Consider the following 17402-nt stretch of genomic DNA (forward strand, 5'->3'; position numbering starts at 1 on the left):
CAGAGGATACTCCCGTCTACTTCAGCCATACGCTGCGTTCCTACAATTCCATGTATTGTATTGTAATGTATTTTAATCAGTGACGTGGCATGGCGATGCGTACCATGTCTGCCATTACATCAAGCTGATTTATATGTTCTGAAGTCAAGATCGCTATTTAGCTGTACGGACAACATCTCCACCACTGAGGGTAGGCGGATAAAAAACAGGAAGTAAGTGTTGTGGCTTTCACATCCACAGATTGTAACTCTGTGACATTACTGGGGTAAAATTTTCAGCAAAATTTCAGCAACATTTCAGAAACTTACTGAAGGCCGCTCAATGGTATGGCTGAAAATGAAACATTACCCCTACAATAAATATATAGACAATAATGGATGAAAATAGTTAAGTTGTGGTGGCAGTTGTTTTTGTTAGATGCTTTAGCTTAGGCCCTGGACCTTGGGATAGTTATAGGGCATCGCAGTTGCGGCCACTTCTGTGTTCCACTGCAAAATACTCAATGCTTTTTTCCCATTGACATTTCCAAAAATATTTATATCAATTAATTTAAGCCTAGAATCAAGCCATCCAGGGTCCTGGTGAATCATGACCATTAAACATTTTTTTCTATGATTTTTTTTATTTTATATTTAATTATATGATACACTATATTTAATAAATACCCTTTGTTTTGCCGTTTTCAAAAAAGTTTTTTCACAGAATCAAACGTTTTATGGTCATGATTCACCAGGACCCTGGATAGCTTGATTCTAGGCTTAAATGAATTGATATAAATATTTTTGGAAATGTCAATGGGAAAAATGCATTGAGTATTTTGCAGTGGAACCAGGAAGTGGGCGGGAACTGCGATGCCCTATAGAGCCATCCACTTATTCCACACAGTACACTGTTTCTACCCACAGATGTGGACTTTTATTACAACCATGGCAGTGTCACAAATAGACCTTAGGAATCGGATGGTGTTGAGATCAAATGCAAATAATATGTAGCCAAAACTCAATTGTACTTGCTTTTAGCATAAAATACCCTGATCAATTAGTTTTCTTTCTGACTCCAATATGTTTAAGGGACTAATTGCTACAGCTGACATCTTTAATGAAACAAAGCTGCCACCAAAGTTTCCATCATGTCTCAACATGCACATCAATAACAGCCAGGATCCCGTGTTTAATGTCATTTTGAATGACAGAAATGAATCGTGACCAATTTTTCTGATAGCCTTCGACAGTGTAACTGTATGTCAAGCTGTGATATACGGGCATTATGCGAGCGTTTGGCGCGGGGGGGGGGGGGGGGGGGGGGGGTGTGAGGGGTCGGGAGGGAGTGCCTGCAAGGCGGAATGCGGGGGGCCTCGGTGTTCCAGCCGGCAAGCCAGCGGCAGGGAGCATGTGGAAAGAGGAAGGTGTCGGTTGGGCTTTCTCCCCAGCGAGGGCCGGCCAGAGGGGCCCAGCCATTAGAGCAGCAGTTGGTCTGTGAGGGGAGGTTTTTGGAGGGGGGGGGGGGGGGGTTGCGTGCATGTGTGGGAGTGTGGGAGGGGTGTTGTTAGCAAGAAGGGGTACTGAACTCTCCACAACCCCCCGGCCAAGAGAGCATGGTGGAGCCAGCCAGATGGGAGAGAGGGTGGGAGAGAAATGGAGGAGAGGGAGGAGAAGGGAAGCTGGTAGGGGTTGGGGAGTGGTTGAGGAGATTGTATAAGGGTGGAATGGAGGTGTGTGGAGGTGGTGGCTGTAGGTGGTAGAGGTGACTTCAAAAGCATCTCCTCCATGTTCAAATGTCATAGTTTCCTTGTATTTCAGATCCCATGCAGCATGTCTGCGATTTCCCTTTCCACCCCCCTCTCCCTCCCCAAGTGTAAACTGTGGTACCGTGGTGATTTTGCATGCCACTCCACGCGCCGGCGAGCCAGCCCGTGTCTAAAACGGCATACTCTCCATGGTCTGTTAGCTCCCAACCCAGCACATAATTCCCGTAATTCTGCCCCCCGTAACAGAATCATGGGAAGCATTAGCAGAGAGCAAGACCGAAAAAAGTACCCCAGGAGAGAGGTAACACAACACCAATGACCTCTTTGAGGTAATTTCCCCAAAATCATTTTCAATTTCGCGCACAGTCCCTTCTTGAAGGTGCAGTGAAAGGCTCTTTGGAAGTTTTCAGTGTAAGACAACTGAGGGCTGTTTGTGTGTTAGCGAGGCCTAATCAGAGTTACGTTCCTACGGTCAGCATATCTGCTGTTAGGATGGCGGTTTAGGCAAGACGAAATGCTGCACCAGTTTCCACTCAGCTAGAGCCCAGTAGCATGTCAAGTTCATATCACATCCCAAAAAACAACGGCAAACCCCTGTACATCCACCATTTGCAGTTGAACAGTGACTCTGATTCTGAAAAACTAAATGTGCACAATTTAAATAACACTATTAAACATGCCTTACCCTCCATGAGAACAGTGCATCAGTAGTTATGTAAATAGGCCACACAGAGGACAACTAATGTTGTTGCCATCCTGTGTGGCCAAAACACACGCCTCATTTCAAAAGCCCACACTTCCTAAGGTGTGACATCACTGAGCAGACCAGCAACCACACCACCACCACGTCAGAGGTCAGATGGTGGACCTGACCTCTGACCCCTAAAGCCCCAGTGGCATTGTGGGTCACATTTTCCATACAGTGCAGAGCAGGGGCTTGGGTCGGCATCCATGGAGACCAGGAATGTGGAAGAGTTGGCTGCATAGTTGGCTGTTTTGGGTAAAAAAAAAAAAAGAAGGGAGAGAGCTGGGGCAGCAACAACGGGACTGGTGACATCAAAATGCCCTCTAACGCTGTGCAAGAGATAACCACTCCACAACAAACTGCCAGGCTACACTGTAACATGGAGGACTGTTTTGCCACGGCACCATAGAAATGAGGAAGGGGATGGATCAGTAGAATTGCAGATGTTTACCGTAACCCACATGCCAGCTTTTTTCCTCCTCAGAACTATTCCTCTCTCCAGTGTTGTTAGTAAGTTGATGGACACAGAGGGAGATCGGCCTGCCACAGTTACACAGCAAAGACAAGGTTTCCCTCAACAACAAAGCCCACGTCATGTTTAACGCCTGTTCTGACGTGTGCTGGCTACCCCCCTAAACGCCACCCCCACGCCCCTCTGTCCTGGCTGATTCACAGGGACGCAAGAGCCGTCTCTAAATTAAAAGTTTCATCACAATCTCGAAACGAGTCATCGCTCCTGAAAAAGAACTGCGTGGTGCGCCAGCGAGGGGAGGATGAGGGAGACAAGGCCTCTTTTTGGCTCCATACACAGGACACACTGACACACAGGACACACTGCACAAACACATACATAAACACACATACACCCATACACAAACACACACTGCACACGGCCATGCACAACTACGCACACCCCCTTGAGCACTCACACCCAGGACATGCACATTACATAAAAACCCTCATTTTCTCTTCACATGCGAAAACAACAACCGTAGCAATGGAGTGAGTAGCAAAAACAAGCAGGAAAACAACAGCATTCAGCCTTTCGTCCCCTCGTTCCCCCCCTCTATCTCTCTCTCTCTCTCAGGAAGGCAAGCACACAAGAGAACGTACCTCGGAAACCCTCCTGCTGCATCTCTGCTGCGATGTGTTCTCTCCCTCTCCCCTCACACTCCCTCTCTCTCTCTCTCTCTCGCTCGCTTGCTCGCACGCACTCTCTCTCTCTCTCTCTCGCTCTCCCTCGGTCTGTGTATGCGCGCGTCTGACTGCGCGTGGCTGCGTGTATGAGGGAGAGAGCACAGGGAGAGGCACACACACACACTCACACAGGCAGCAGTGTGTGAAGACAGAGGGCAAGAGCGATTCTCACACTCTGACTCGCTCGCTCGCTCACTCCCCCTTTCTCGCTTAAACTCTGTCTCTGTTCTCTCTCTCGCTCTTTTGCCTGGACTCTTCTCACTCCAGTTTTGTCTCTGACACACGATTCTTACTGTTTTTGCCCTTTTTCCAGCAAGTGAATCCCCCCGAATCCAATCTTCTTTTTATTTGGAAGTGTTGTTCTCCACACACACACACACACACACACACACACACACACACACACACACACACACACACACACGCACACGTACACGCACGCACGCACGCACACACGCACACACTACTTTATATACACAAAGCCCAGCGATAGGGAGAGGGAGGGAGAGAGAGGCAGACAGAGTGGGAGAGTGAGCAAGAGGACGCCATTTAAGCAGTTTGTTACGAGCACTGCAAGTCCCCAAAATGGCTGAAAACAAACAGGAGCCGTGCCAACAACGAAAAAAAAAACCTGGGCACAAGGACAGACAGACAGACCATGGAGTGAGAGCAAGAGAGCGAGTAGGTGACGGACTGTGTGCAATGTGCGCGTGCACGTGAGAGAGAATGGACAAACTGACAACGGGCAAATGGCGGATGGAAGTGCTCTGTGCAAGAAGAACGCGAGTTGAAATAAAAAGGCCGATGATTAGAGGGAGAAAAAGAGACAGAGAGACAGGGACAGATAGGGGGAAGACAGAGACAGTGAGAGAAAGTGGGACAGGCAGAGACAGACTTCGATTTCTTTATGGCCTCAGTTGAAAGGGTTCAAGTTTAACATGGAGCTATCGCAACAAACAAGTCAAGTTCACATGTAATGTACATGTGACCCTTTAGCCAAACTCTGGCTTTCTACCTTTTCGCTGACAGGCACCTGTTTGATTTTGCTGTGTTACTCAACCGCTCTCTCCCTCCCATTGACCACCACACTGTCCCACCACCTTGACCTCTGGTGTTGTGCTGCACAATAGTAGGCCACATGTAAACGTTACCGTAGCACACATTCCTCCTGATTCGTACACAACTGCAAACGCCCGCACTAAAAAACTTTCAAATGAACTTTCCTCATACTTTGCCCCTGAATAGCTGGTCTCTACCACGCGCGTCATGGTAAATGGAAATTCCGCATACCTCTCCTCTCTTGGCTGCCATGCGCCACTCAACTGCCTCAGACCGAGATGGGGAGGGGGTATTCTCTCAGCCAGAAAAATTACAGAGAGCATGGGGTGGGGTGGTTGGGGTGGGGGGCAAAAGAATGTTCTAGAGCTGCTATCCTGCAACACCATCACACTTCCCCACTGTCCTTTAAGCAGGACTGCTGCACAACTACCCCCCCCCATCCCGCCACACCCCTCCTTCTCCCACCCATACCCACCAACTGAACCTTGACGCCAGCACCCCACCTTCTCCTCCCCCTGCCCTCTCTCTCTCTCTCATTGTATGCTGCCACACTTGTCTCCATGGGAACTGCTCTGGGATTGGATAGTTCCTGTGACCTCTCTGGCTCTTAGAGTTGGAGCTGGAGTTAGAGGACCCCCCAACGTACTCTTTCACGTTTTCACAGCATGTTGGTGTGTGTATGTGTACTGTATGTATATGTACAGTATTATGTGCGTGTGTGGGTTTGTATGTATACTATGCATGGGTAGGTAGGTTACTACCGGTAGGTTACAATGATCAAGAGTGGTTCTGAGACAACAAAATATAAATGGACCTGTGGTCCATTTTTACACTCTCAGAATAACATTAACAGATGATTTCACTGAGTGCACACGTGCGTTCATTCGTTCGTGCGTGTGTATGTGTGTGTGTGAGAAAGACAAGAGGGTTGGAGAGAGAAATTGTGTGAAGCAGATTGCCCGTTGGCAAAGACAATAGTGTGTGTGTGTGTGTGTGTGTGTGTGTGTGTGTGTGTGTGTGTGTGTGTGTGTGTGTGTGTGTGTGTGTGTATGTTCCAGGAGTGCGGCCGTCCGATCCACACATGTGTGCTAGCATTGTCCCGTGGCTGCAGCCAGCCACTAACTCTGTATTCAGAGGCAGCCCCCGCCGTCCAGCCGTCTCTATTCATGGGCCTTTGCCCGAACGTGATCATAGCTTTTCATGCTGTGCTACCAAGCGACACACATCTGAATGCACAAAGATGGCAGAGCTAAGGGAGCCATCTTGGTGGAAAATTTAAGCCATTAACTTAAACAGTACCTTGCAACGCTTAACTCTTATCTACGTTTTCAGAAGAAAAAATAAATCACTGTTTCAAATAGAATGGCCACTTTTATCCACTTCAGCCCTATTTCAAAAATAGCTAAAAGAGTAGATCCACAAGCTCACAAAGCGACATGCAGTGAGCTTATAGAACTATCTCTGCTATTTTAAAAATAAATATTTGAAAAATGTTGAAGCTTTTCACCTATAATGGCAAGCCCAAAACACTGAGGGACACCAGGTTGAAAGTGGTTCAAAGACAATAACACTTGCTGTGCATCCGATATAACGCATTAAAAACATACTTATAGGGCATTATTATCTGCTTACAACACTGTATAATTTTTTTAATAAGAACTCATAAATGCTGATAATGTTTCAAAACAATAATCCTAACACATTATAAAGCATTTTATAATGACTTGTCACATATGCATTGTACAAGTGCATTGTAATCTCCTCATAACACTGTATAATTACAGGTATAAGCACCCATAAGTACTAAATGCAATCTTAATGTATTATAAAGCCTTTTATAATGACGTATAATAATACTTCATAATGACTGGTCACTCACAGACCTTTTCTTTTGGCCAGGATCAGAGTATATTGTAATACTCTTAGTTGTAATACATTACAACTATTTTATAATGCATTATAATGAAATTGCGTGTTGGCTAGTCCGCACTCTCGCCTTGCATAATGAAATTATAAGTCACTATAAGTGGTCATTGAGTGTTTTACGCAAAGTGGGGAAAAATAGCATTAAATATATGCAAAAACAATACAACACATAACTGCCTTCACCTTCAGGAATGTCATTACTTTACTTAAAGCACCCACTGACCACTTAAAGTGACTTATAATCACACTATAATGCATTATAACAGTCAACAGTGAGGATAATACATTATACAATTATTATTTTGACATATTTGTGAAGATGTCTACAACAGATTGTTCAACATTTCACAAAGGTATGCCGAAGCCTTGTAGTGTCACATTTATCTAATATTTTACACAATGACACATTTTTCATTAGAACAGGTTGGAAACCAGGCACTTATCTAATGAATGACTGGGCAGTTGACAATGTTTTCATTGTGTCATTACTATATTTTGAGCTAACATACCACAACCCTGCTTTACTTTACCTCAAGCTAAGATGAGTGAAGAGAACATATGTCTAAGGCTGACAGTGAAGAAAGAACGCAAACATGTGCCGGATGTTGGTTTTGTTTTTCCAGTTCCCAAAACTGGCCCCTAGGCAAAGCAGTTTTAGTGAGGCTGTAAAGAATACAAGGAATTGTACGTTTTTATATTGTGCCTAAGGCAGAACTGATATTTGCACTATGTATATATATCATTGGTTGCTATTCATCCTTATGCCGCATGAATGTATATTCTGTATATATCTTTATTGATCGCTAATTTATTCATCCATTATTTTCTGTACATTTTACATTCTGTTTATTTTACATTTCTGAAACAATGTAAGACCCCGTTTTGATTCTTGTCACCACAAGCTACAGTATTACCAAACTAGGACTGTGCTCAAAATATTGAATATCGGGACGTGTCAGTGCCCGTATCGTATCGATACAATACGGACCTGTATTGCAATATTTTGATCGTTTTTGGTTTGTTTTTATTCAATTGTCTTCATTTGTATTGCTCTGAGCCCTACAGTAAATCATTCTGCAATGCAAAGGGATAAAGTAGTAAGAGGAGAGCGGCGGCAACATTTTGATCATGTGTGTCATATAGGCAAAAGTATTATATCGGGATATGTATTGTGAGTTCCCTGTCAATACCCAGCCATATACCAAATCATGAGCAATATTCTAGCCCTGCTAGCAGCAGGATCCCCTTTGTCAGTTGGTCATTCTGTCCATTCACCACTTTGATCCTAAACAACATATGGATCTCAGAAACTATTGGCTGAATTGACGCTGAATTTTCTGTGCACCTTCATGTACCCCAGATGGTGGTTCATTGCAGTGGTGTGTTCTAGATTTTTTTGGAGGGTATACTATAACAATTCCCCCCTAGTTCCTCCCACACACACACCGCACGCACGCGCGTATCATTAATTAATGTAAAAAACTCTGCGTACGCTCCGCGCACAATTCTGCCCCGCACGAACTCGGCCAGGCCCACTCAGGCCCAGTTTCACAGTAACACTGAGTAGGCTACACTTACAATATGCTTTGTACTGATTTTCTACTGTTTCTAATGTTAATCACCCTGTAACTCAACCACTTCGGAGCTGCTTTTAGCCTTGGATGCATTTCTTTTTTATTTATTTTTATTACCATAGAAGTGCAAGGATTGTTATAAATAAATGCTGTTTAGGCTTATCAGATATAATAACAGTGTTAACAGCGAGCCTTCCTGTATCTTTTACAGAATAGTATTAACTTGGCATTGAAGACACAAACTGTATTGAAGATTCAAGATTTTGCTGTGCTATGACGCGCAAGTTGAATACTAATGAAGTACTCAATTCAGTGACCTAGTTCAATGAAGTGAATGGCAGGTCGTTGAAATGTGTGAATTCCTTCGCCAGCAGCCATTCATTATCACCTCAAGAACAATAGCCACGCACATGATAAGCCTTCACCTCAGAGTTAGACTAGTCAGACGGTCAGACTACATTCTAGCTGTTTGTATTGCTGCGCCCCCCAGCCCAGCCACTCCTGGGTGCAGCGTATCAGATGCGTATCAACGTATCAGATACGCCGTTTCGAACTGTTTTTGAATGTATACGGTGGCGACGAAAAAAATCTGCAGGCCATACGGCGTATACAGCGTACCACGGTAGAACACACCACTGGTTAATTGGTCACTACTGATTTTGGTGACCCCATAGCCTTTCTTCTAGTGCCACCAATGGCCACAATTTCCACTTCCACACATTTTACTCTCAAACCAGATCCACAATTACTGGCTGGATTGCCATGGACTTTCCTGTGCACTTTCATGCTCCCCAGAGGATGGCCCCTACTGATTTGGTGACCCAATGGTCTTTCCTCTAGTGTCATCATTAGACCAGAATTTCCACTTTGCACACACGATACACAAAGTGTAATGAGCACATTGCCATGAAACTCGCTGAGTGCATGCATGCTCCCTGGCGGATGATCCCTAATGATTTTGGTTACTCAGTGTGCTTACCTTAAGCCAAACTTTCCACTTGCACACAAGTAGAGTTAACTCAAAATCAAATAGGGAAATACTGCACCATGTTAGTTTAATCGGACACAAACATAAATATTGGCAGCCATCTTTGTTTATAATATCATCCTAAATGAGTAATGTAGCAAGCTAGCACTGGTTGGTATGGTAGATATCAATGTAGTAGTGCTTATTTGTTTCAGATCTTGTAGCCCCAATTGAAAACGGATGTTTCACCACCATGCACATTTTTTATTTTACCTATTTCTAAATCACGGTAGTGTTTGACTCCTATAACTTTGGGACTTAGGTCACACACAATTCATTTTGTGCGGGCTTTCACAAAGTTGTTCCATTCAGTACTGCCCTAGTCTCGCATAGCCAGACAATCAGAGATCTCCTCCTACTGATATGTCTGGGGAAATCTAAATTCAGTGAATGGGCTTGGACGCCGGAGAAAACCAGCAGTTAATAAACCTACGCCCACTGCTTTAAAAACCCAATTCTGATACCATCCCATATGAAGGACCGCCCTCAAATATTTGCATTAGTTCTGTGAATCTGTTATTTTTAACATTTCTTGAAAGGTCAGCGGCTTGTGGGGTTATTTTGAATTTGAGTGAAGACACATGGGAGGGAGGGGACTGAGACAGTAGAGATGTGATGCGCTCACCAAGACACCAGAGAGTAACAAGTACGCACCACTCTTCATGTATGCCAATGGCAATTGCTGCCTATGCATGTGCTGTGCGAAGTGCCCGTTAGGCCAATTTCCAAGGAGCAGCATTGACTCTAGGGGCTGCTTTCAGGGCTTTTAGATCCTTAATCTTGTTTTTTCACCACCAAAAAGGAGCTTTTCAATGCACTTATATGTGACCTTATAAGTCATTACAAAATGCTTTATAATGTGTTAGGATTATTCTTATGAAACATTATTAGTATTTATGAGTTCTTATAACAAAGATTTTGCAGTGTTGTAAGCAGATAATAATGGCTTAAGTATGTTTTAATGCATTATAGACATTACCAAATGTGTTTTACATGAGTCTTTTAACCACTTTCAAACTACTATCCCTCAGTGTTTTGGGCATGCTTCTTATAGGCCAAAGCTTCAACATTTTTCAAAGATTTATTCTTAAATGGATGGGGGGGGGGGGGGGGGGGCTTGAGCAAAAAGTGACCTGACATGTAAACTACATGACACTTGATAATGAATAAAATATAAGCAACAAAGACGCTGAATAATCTCAGAGAAACTATGATGAATACTGACCTGGTCCCCAGCTGAGTCAGACAGACATCAATGTAAGAAGTCAAAAAGTTAGTTCCTGAAGATTGAGCATCAGATGTCTTAAAGGTGAGCGTCCTCACAAAGATTACACCCAATGTCCTATTGCCGGCCTACAGAAAAGCAGAAGAAATGGTTGACAAGACATACATTTTATTTTACAAATGGATATTACTGAGAAATGTGTCAACATTTACAAATGCAGATACAAAAACATCTTGCACATTATGGTGAGAAACATTTTCAATGTATATTGTACGTATGTGCACAATGCGTGCACAGACATACACATGCGTGTAGTGCGTACTACCCTGGGCAGCTGTCCAACCACTTAAATCCTATATACTTAGTGACCGGGGTCCCCCAGGGCTCTATACTTGATCCCTTCCCGTTTCCCTCAGCTCAAATTTCTTCGTCAAAAATAGCTGATCTACAAGCTCACAACGGACCGCAAAACAACACGTGCTTGTAGATCTGCTATTTTCAAGATTTCGCCCGAGAATAAGGTGCTAGTGTTCATGTGGTTAAACTGGCGTGATGGAAAGTGCAGAGCGTGTCACAGGACTAGGGCATAGGGTGGATCCCTCAGAGTATCAGATGACGGAAGCGGGGTTTCAGCACGAAACGGCTGCTAAGTGATTCATATCCCCGAGGCCAGCGAATCAGGCCATGACCAGCACACTTGTATGAGCACAGCAGTGAGCAGGCCCAAGATAGTCCGTGCCGAGTCACAGTAACACTTTCAGTGCAAACAGGAATGCTAAAGTGCAAAATAAAATTGTGTACGGTACACACAGGTAGAAGTATAAGTTCTAGATCAATTTGATATACAAGCAACCGCAGGTACAAAGTAAAATGCACAAAAGGATGCATAAAAGGGAAGGAGTAGAGGAAGAGAAGGTTAGGGAGAGCGGCTGTTGCCAAAGGAGACTGGAAAGGATAGGTGGAAAATCATCTGGGAGGGGTGCCTGATATGGTTCGGGGTGGGGGCGCAGGGCTGGAGGGAGGGAGCGAGGCTGGTTTTTCCACTGCCAGAGAGAGAACGGCTAAATCAAATTAATTAGCTTCTTCATCTCCAGGCAGCTACTCAGGCATGCCGTACTGGCGAAGAGAGAGAGATGAAGGGAGGGGGGAAAGAAGGAGCCTGTATGCATAAGAGAATAAGAGTGAGTTCAGAGGGAGCGGCAGGGGTGTGCTGCGGGATGGGGGGTGCATAATTCTCTGATAAGCACAAGGGTTGTTTTGCAAGGGCCGGTCCTGTGCTGTGTAATGAGGAGGAAGTCGCTGGTGCTTGTTGACTGACGATGAGTGCTGCCGCGTTTCGGGGCTATGGTACTTCCTGTTTCTAGACAGCATGTATTTTGAGGCCACTGTACACAGCCCATCTCTTCCGTACGCGCCTTTAAATAACATCTGCGCCTCAATTTGAATCTTCAGTGGGGGTGGCGGAGCGGGATGGGTGGTTGAGAGGGAAACCAAAAAGGTAGAGTGCACGTGAGTCAGGAAGAAACAGGGCGAGATAGTGAAGGATTGTGTATTCATACACAGCCATCAAAAAGAGAACAACCTCACTGTAAACTTCGTGTTGATGCAGAAGGAAAAAGAGGCAATAATAAAGGATGGCAAAAACAGAAAAGTGAGGCAGATGGTCAGAGGCAGTGGCACCGTGCCAGAGGGAACACAACGGCAGTACAGCAAAGAAACGCAAGAGAAGAAAAGAGGAAAAAGATGAAAAAAAGCCACGAAAGGCAGTAGGGATGAGGAGAGAGTCGTGCATAGTCTGCAGACAGCATGTGGCCGTCTCTATGCCTTAGCATACGCGAGAGCGGGATGGAGGCAAAATGGAGCGAGGGAGGTAGGGAGGTGGGAAGATGGGACAGAGTGAGAGAGGGCGTCAGAGAGAAATGAAAAGAAGGCTGTAGTGAAATGGAGAGGTTCAGAGCATCGGGGAGATTGAGGGGAGGGAGAACCAGTAAACATGTGACGGCGAGGGAGAACTGTGGAGGGGAACAGATGAGAAAAATGAGGTGCGGTGGGGTAATTTGCTAACTGTTTTCAAAGGAGAAAAATAAATCTTAGAAAAGTGCTGAAAAGAAGACCCTGACAAAGTGAAGCATTAAGGCTAGTGAGCAGAAGTATACCAACAGCCTAGGGCAGGAGTGAAAGAAAGACAAACGCCTCGGGGAGGAGAGATGTGGAGAACTTGATGCTGCATCGCCACCCAGGCCTGGCCTAGCTCCACTGTCTGTGAGAGCTAATTGCAACGCAACACAGGTTATAGAGCAATTCATTTATCACCCAGATAGTTTCTGGAGGAGACTGCAAGAGTCCACCCCGTCCGTCCCGTCCGTCTAGAAAAGCTTTAGCTTGTATCTAAAATTTGAAAAATACTGGCACAAATGACTGCTCAAAGTCAACCACAACAAAGTTCTGCAAAATGATCAACGCACTTGGCTGTAAAAAGTTGTTGAGCGTGAGACAGACGCTGGAGCGATAGGATGACTAGATTATGAAAGGGAGGATAAAAAAGAAAGATGGCAGGGGGCTTGCTGACACATCCAAAACAAACACTAAAGGAACAGGACATTCCCTCTGCAGGCAGAAACGGCTGGCCTGTTCCAGTGGTCTCTTAGGAGGAGCTCACCCGCACGTCCCCCATTTTTTCATTACTAAACAACAACCAGGCACATAACTTGAGGGAAGACCCATCCCAAAAGAGAATTTGTGTTATTGCAAGGATAGTGGACAGTTCAGTGAAATGTGCTAGTCTAGGCTTTCTTTGTCATTATCATAAGACAAATATTGCCATTGCTTCCGTGAGTAAACATGGAATTGTAATGGTAGAAAGAAGGTAGCAATCATTTTGTTGGTTATACCTGTTAATAAAAGTCCAAGGTGTCCATCATGCCACCAATGGAGTCGGTTTTCCTGCAGGGATGGCGTCACAGGTGGTTGTGTTTCTCTCTATAACTGTTTTATAGTCACTGACTAACTTGTCTGAGGAAGCAAAAGGAAATGCTGTTTTTTGTCCATTTTTGCAACAGGGCTTGAAGGTACAATAACTATCTGGACAGAATGCTCCACTACAAATTAATTACTTAAATAAGTCTAATGAAATATCCTCTTCCAATTAATGCACAGTAAGAGCTTCTAGGTTTTCCAATCATAAGTCAATTTTGGAAATGGGCCTGTCCTCCCTTCCCTGCTAAGCGCCTGCCTGGCCTGCCTCTTTTATTATTGTGCTACACAGCAAACCCCCCCTCTCCTGAAAACATGCTCACTGCCAGGCAAACACTGACATCACCAGACAACAGCTCCCCCTGGATAAGTGAATCTTCACCTCCATCCAGGAAACGAAAACCTCTAAAAACAAACAATAATACACAAGTAGCACCACTAGAGAAAAGACAACAGGTAAAACAGCTTAGAGGCTGTTATTAATGGAGATATACGTGTAAAGAAAGAGAGGTCTACTATTACGACAATGCACTCTACAATACCACATATGGCTTAGTTTTTCCTGATGGTGCCAGCTTATGTGTACCAAATAGAATCAACCTCTGCTTGGTAGGACCCACTGAATGGTGCAGAAGGTTGAATAATCATGACGTGGCAGCATTGATGACTCAGATGCGTGCATCTTCAGTGGAACAACTAAATTCAATTATTTGAGTAATTTGCACAATGCCTGCCTGTTATCTACATTCATTACAATGACAATTAAATCTAAGTGCAGGTCAAAAACTGACTTGGGTCAATGTTTTACCTGCACTTGGATTTCATTTAATTAACTCAGTTTCAATGGTAGTCACTGACCTTTTCTCCCCAGCTTCTATTATGTTTAATTTGACTTTCATTTAGTAAAAAACACAACCTGATAAAGCATTTGCTGATCCAATGTCTTATATAGGCAGCCATGAAGTAGACTTGTATGAATTTCTGTCAAGTAGCCATGTGACCAGTCACTTTTCCAGAGCATTATGCACCAACCTCCTCTGAGCAGTAGAGGGGGCAAGGATGTAGGCACTCAGCAGTCGGCCTTCTGGAATCCACTTCCGCATTGAAAGTATGGTTGTGCAATTTCACCACAATGGTCTTTATTCTCCTTTTTCACCAGAGGAGGGTGCTAACTGTAATATAATAGCTCCTTTGTATGATCATGGAAGCTGCATGCCTGGCACATGGTTAACACAGTGGAGTGCTATCACATCTCATCATCTTTTTCTTTAATCACATATTAAGTAAAATAATTGTTTCATGCAATAAGGATACTGCAGATATACGATCTGTCCCTGCTCTTGGACTTGAGAATGTCATCTTCCTCTGTGCTGAACCTGCCAAAAACACATGGTCAAGGATAGCAAGTGAAACACAAGGCAGTTGTCAAGGTGTACTGCAGGTTACTCACTTCAGTATAAATAAAAGTCATAAGCAGTCACATGTTTGTTCAATATCTTTATTTGAATAAACTTGTCACTTACACACACTTACGGGGAAAAAAAGATGGTTTCAATGTTACAAGATCAGAAAAACAATCCCTCACTGGATCATACATCAGGAATTTCATAGCATGACAGCATGTCAACATAAGGCTGTACCCTAGAATGTGTTTACATCCCTAGTACACGAAATAAATGTTACACGGTCATGCAACAGTAATAGGCTGCAATTCGAAAATGGCCCCTGTCTAAGTCTTAACCTACCCCCCCAACCCCCCCTCCCCCCTTTTTCCCCTTCTCTTGTACATATTTTCTCTCTTCATACCAGTAACCTATAAGCTGATTGTATGACGTTCTGTATAGTAGTGTGTATATCTGTCTGTCTCTTATATGTCATCATGATTTGTGTGCATGGGGATCTCATCTTAAACAAGCTCAGTGCTTAATGAGTCATCCAGTTTAGTAGACCTTGTATTGTTGTTCTCATGTCTTACTAAATAAAGTACATCAATCAATATGCAAGATAGGATAGGAAGTCCACTGGACTTTTTTGTGTGATCCTTTTACACTAAGTGTAGGACTGTACTTTTGCTGTTTGCATTTCTGTCTAATAAAATCATCAATCAATCCTTTAACAGCTGATACATTCTTGGAAGGAAAAACAATACTCTTCTTGTCAAAGACCTCATAGTAGAAAGGTGTAGGTTCCTGCTTGAGAACAGTCAGTCAACACTGTCTAGCTTCTTGTCCCCAAGGACAGGGAACAAACCCAACAGGATTAATGTGCAGCATTGTGTAAAGGGCCGTTTTCCAGTCCCTCAAAACAATATGAATGCTAAGACATGTCCTTTTACAGATCAAGCTGCCAGAAGTCAAGTAAGTAGGCTATGTATGAAGTGATCTATCCTGCCTACTTTTTGTAATCATGTTGGAAATGGCCCGATCTTGATAGAGTGCTTCTTCCTATATACACATGTATAAAGAGGCTTGATTGTGCATTGTGTTCAAGCTAGCTGGCAAAATGGCTTCACCACAGACGAATATTCAGCAGTGTTGCCATATTTTGTGAGAGAAATAAGCAACCAGGTCTATGAAAACAAGCCCAAAAGAAGCAACTTTAAACGTCGGCTATTTGAAAATAGCCGATCTACAAGCTCGCGATGCACGCGTTGTGAGTCGCGTCCAAATAAGAAAGGACACTTTAGAAACAATCCCCAAATACCACAACCACTAATTTTTACAAGCAACTTTGCAGAAAACTAAGCCAAAGTCGCTCATGATAAGCCGACATGGCAACACCGATACTCAGAAGAACCTTAGCTAATGAGATCCCTGACAACTTAAAAAACGTAATTTATGTATTTACTGTTAACTGGGGGGGCATAGCATTTCTAATCAAACGTGTTCTCATTCAGCCCAAAGGGTTAAAGAGGCTGGGATATCAGGTCGAGTGGCCAAGTTAACCAACAAGACGGTCCAGACTCCATTTGTCTGCTTCACAACAGCCTACGGAGCAACACACCGCCGCCATATTGGAAACATTACGGAACCAACACTATTAGTTAGCCACAAGCTAACGAACATAATTTGAAATATATCCTCGGGCGAATAGACATATCAATAAACCCACAAGTGTGCTATCCATTAAGTAACATTTTCACCATGACTGTACCATTCAAACAACCAAAACAAAACATTATCCTGCTGGAGACAAAACAGACACGGCTAACAAAAATCGGGAGCTAGCTAGCTAAAAGACTACAGTAGAACAGTACACACCACCACCGACACAACTCGTATTATAAAACATGGCCAGAGGGCCTAACGTTGCGTTAGCATGCATTTACCATGTTTTAAAACAAGAGGCAAAGGGTCTAAACACAGTGATACAAACGTAAATACATTGCTAACGTTGTATCCTCATTACTAAGAAAGGTCTAGAAGTGAAGACATTCCACTTGTTCATGGTAAACAAAAAATCCTTAAGCTAAATTGTGGGGCTATGTTAGGTTTGTTTACGTTGGTCAAATGTGCAAACACTGGAGTAAAACAGCCCTATATTTTGATGATGGGGTAAGATAGTAACACATTTACCATTTACAATTCAACCCGTTAAAGAATGTATGTATCCCTAATCTATGTTAAAACATCTCAAATTGGGCCTTTAACCAATGTATGCTGCCACACCAAGTCAAATGTATGAAAATAAATAAATAAATAAATAAAGACTTACTAGCAGGCAGAAACAAAACCAAGAAATAAAAAATACAAGGTAACTTGGACTACTGTCTAGCTGGGGTAAAGAAAGTTGTAAAGCAAAATGCATATAGGAGTAAACCCTTCAGAGTTAGCTTAATGGCCATTAGGTTGATGTACTACAATATCAGTTCTACACTTTGTATCTTAACTGCCAAAAGGTTTAACTGAAGAAATTATACATTTTGTGAT

The 17402-nt window shown here is 43.6% G+C and overlaps 1 protein-coding gene across 2 annotated transcripts in view; it reads right to left on the bottom strand.

Annotated features, from left to right (window-relative positions):
• The window catches only part of zbtb4 (zinc finger and BTB domain containing 4), a 25253-nt gene extending 11731 nt beyond the window's left edge, over nucleotides 1-13522 (bottom strand). Inside the window, exons 1-2 of one of the 2 annotated variants that reach the window (XM_084043685.1) lie at nucleotides 13392-13522; nucleotides 10501-10628 (exon numbers count right to left, since the gene is read on the bottom strand). The gene's annotated coding sequence lies outside the window, so the exon portion shown is untranslated. Of the gene's footprint in view, nucleotides 1-3605; nucleotides 3822-10500; nucleotides 10629-13391 lie in introns of those variants that run through there. The other variant, XM_084043684.1, reaches the window with a different exon arrangement.
• Nucleotides 13523-17402: the final 3880 nt, after the last annotated feature.

This window comes from Gymnoscopelus microlampas (assembly GCF_963454915.1).
Source record: "Gymnoscopelus microlampas genome assembly, chromosome: 19".
Taxonomy (NCBI): domain Eukaryota; kingdom Metazoa; phylum Chordata; class Actinopteri; order Myctophiformes; family Myctophidae; genus Gymnoscopelus; species Gymnoscopelus microlampas.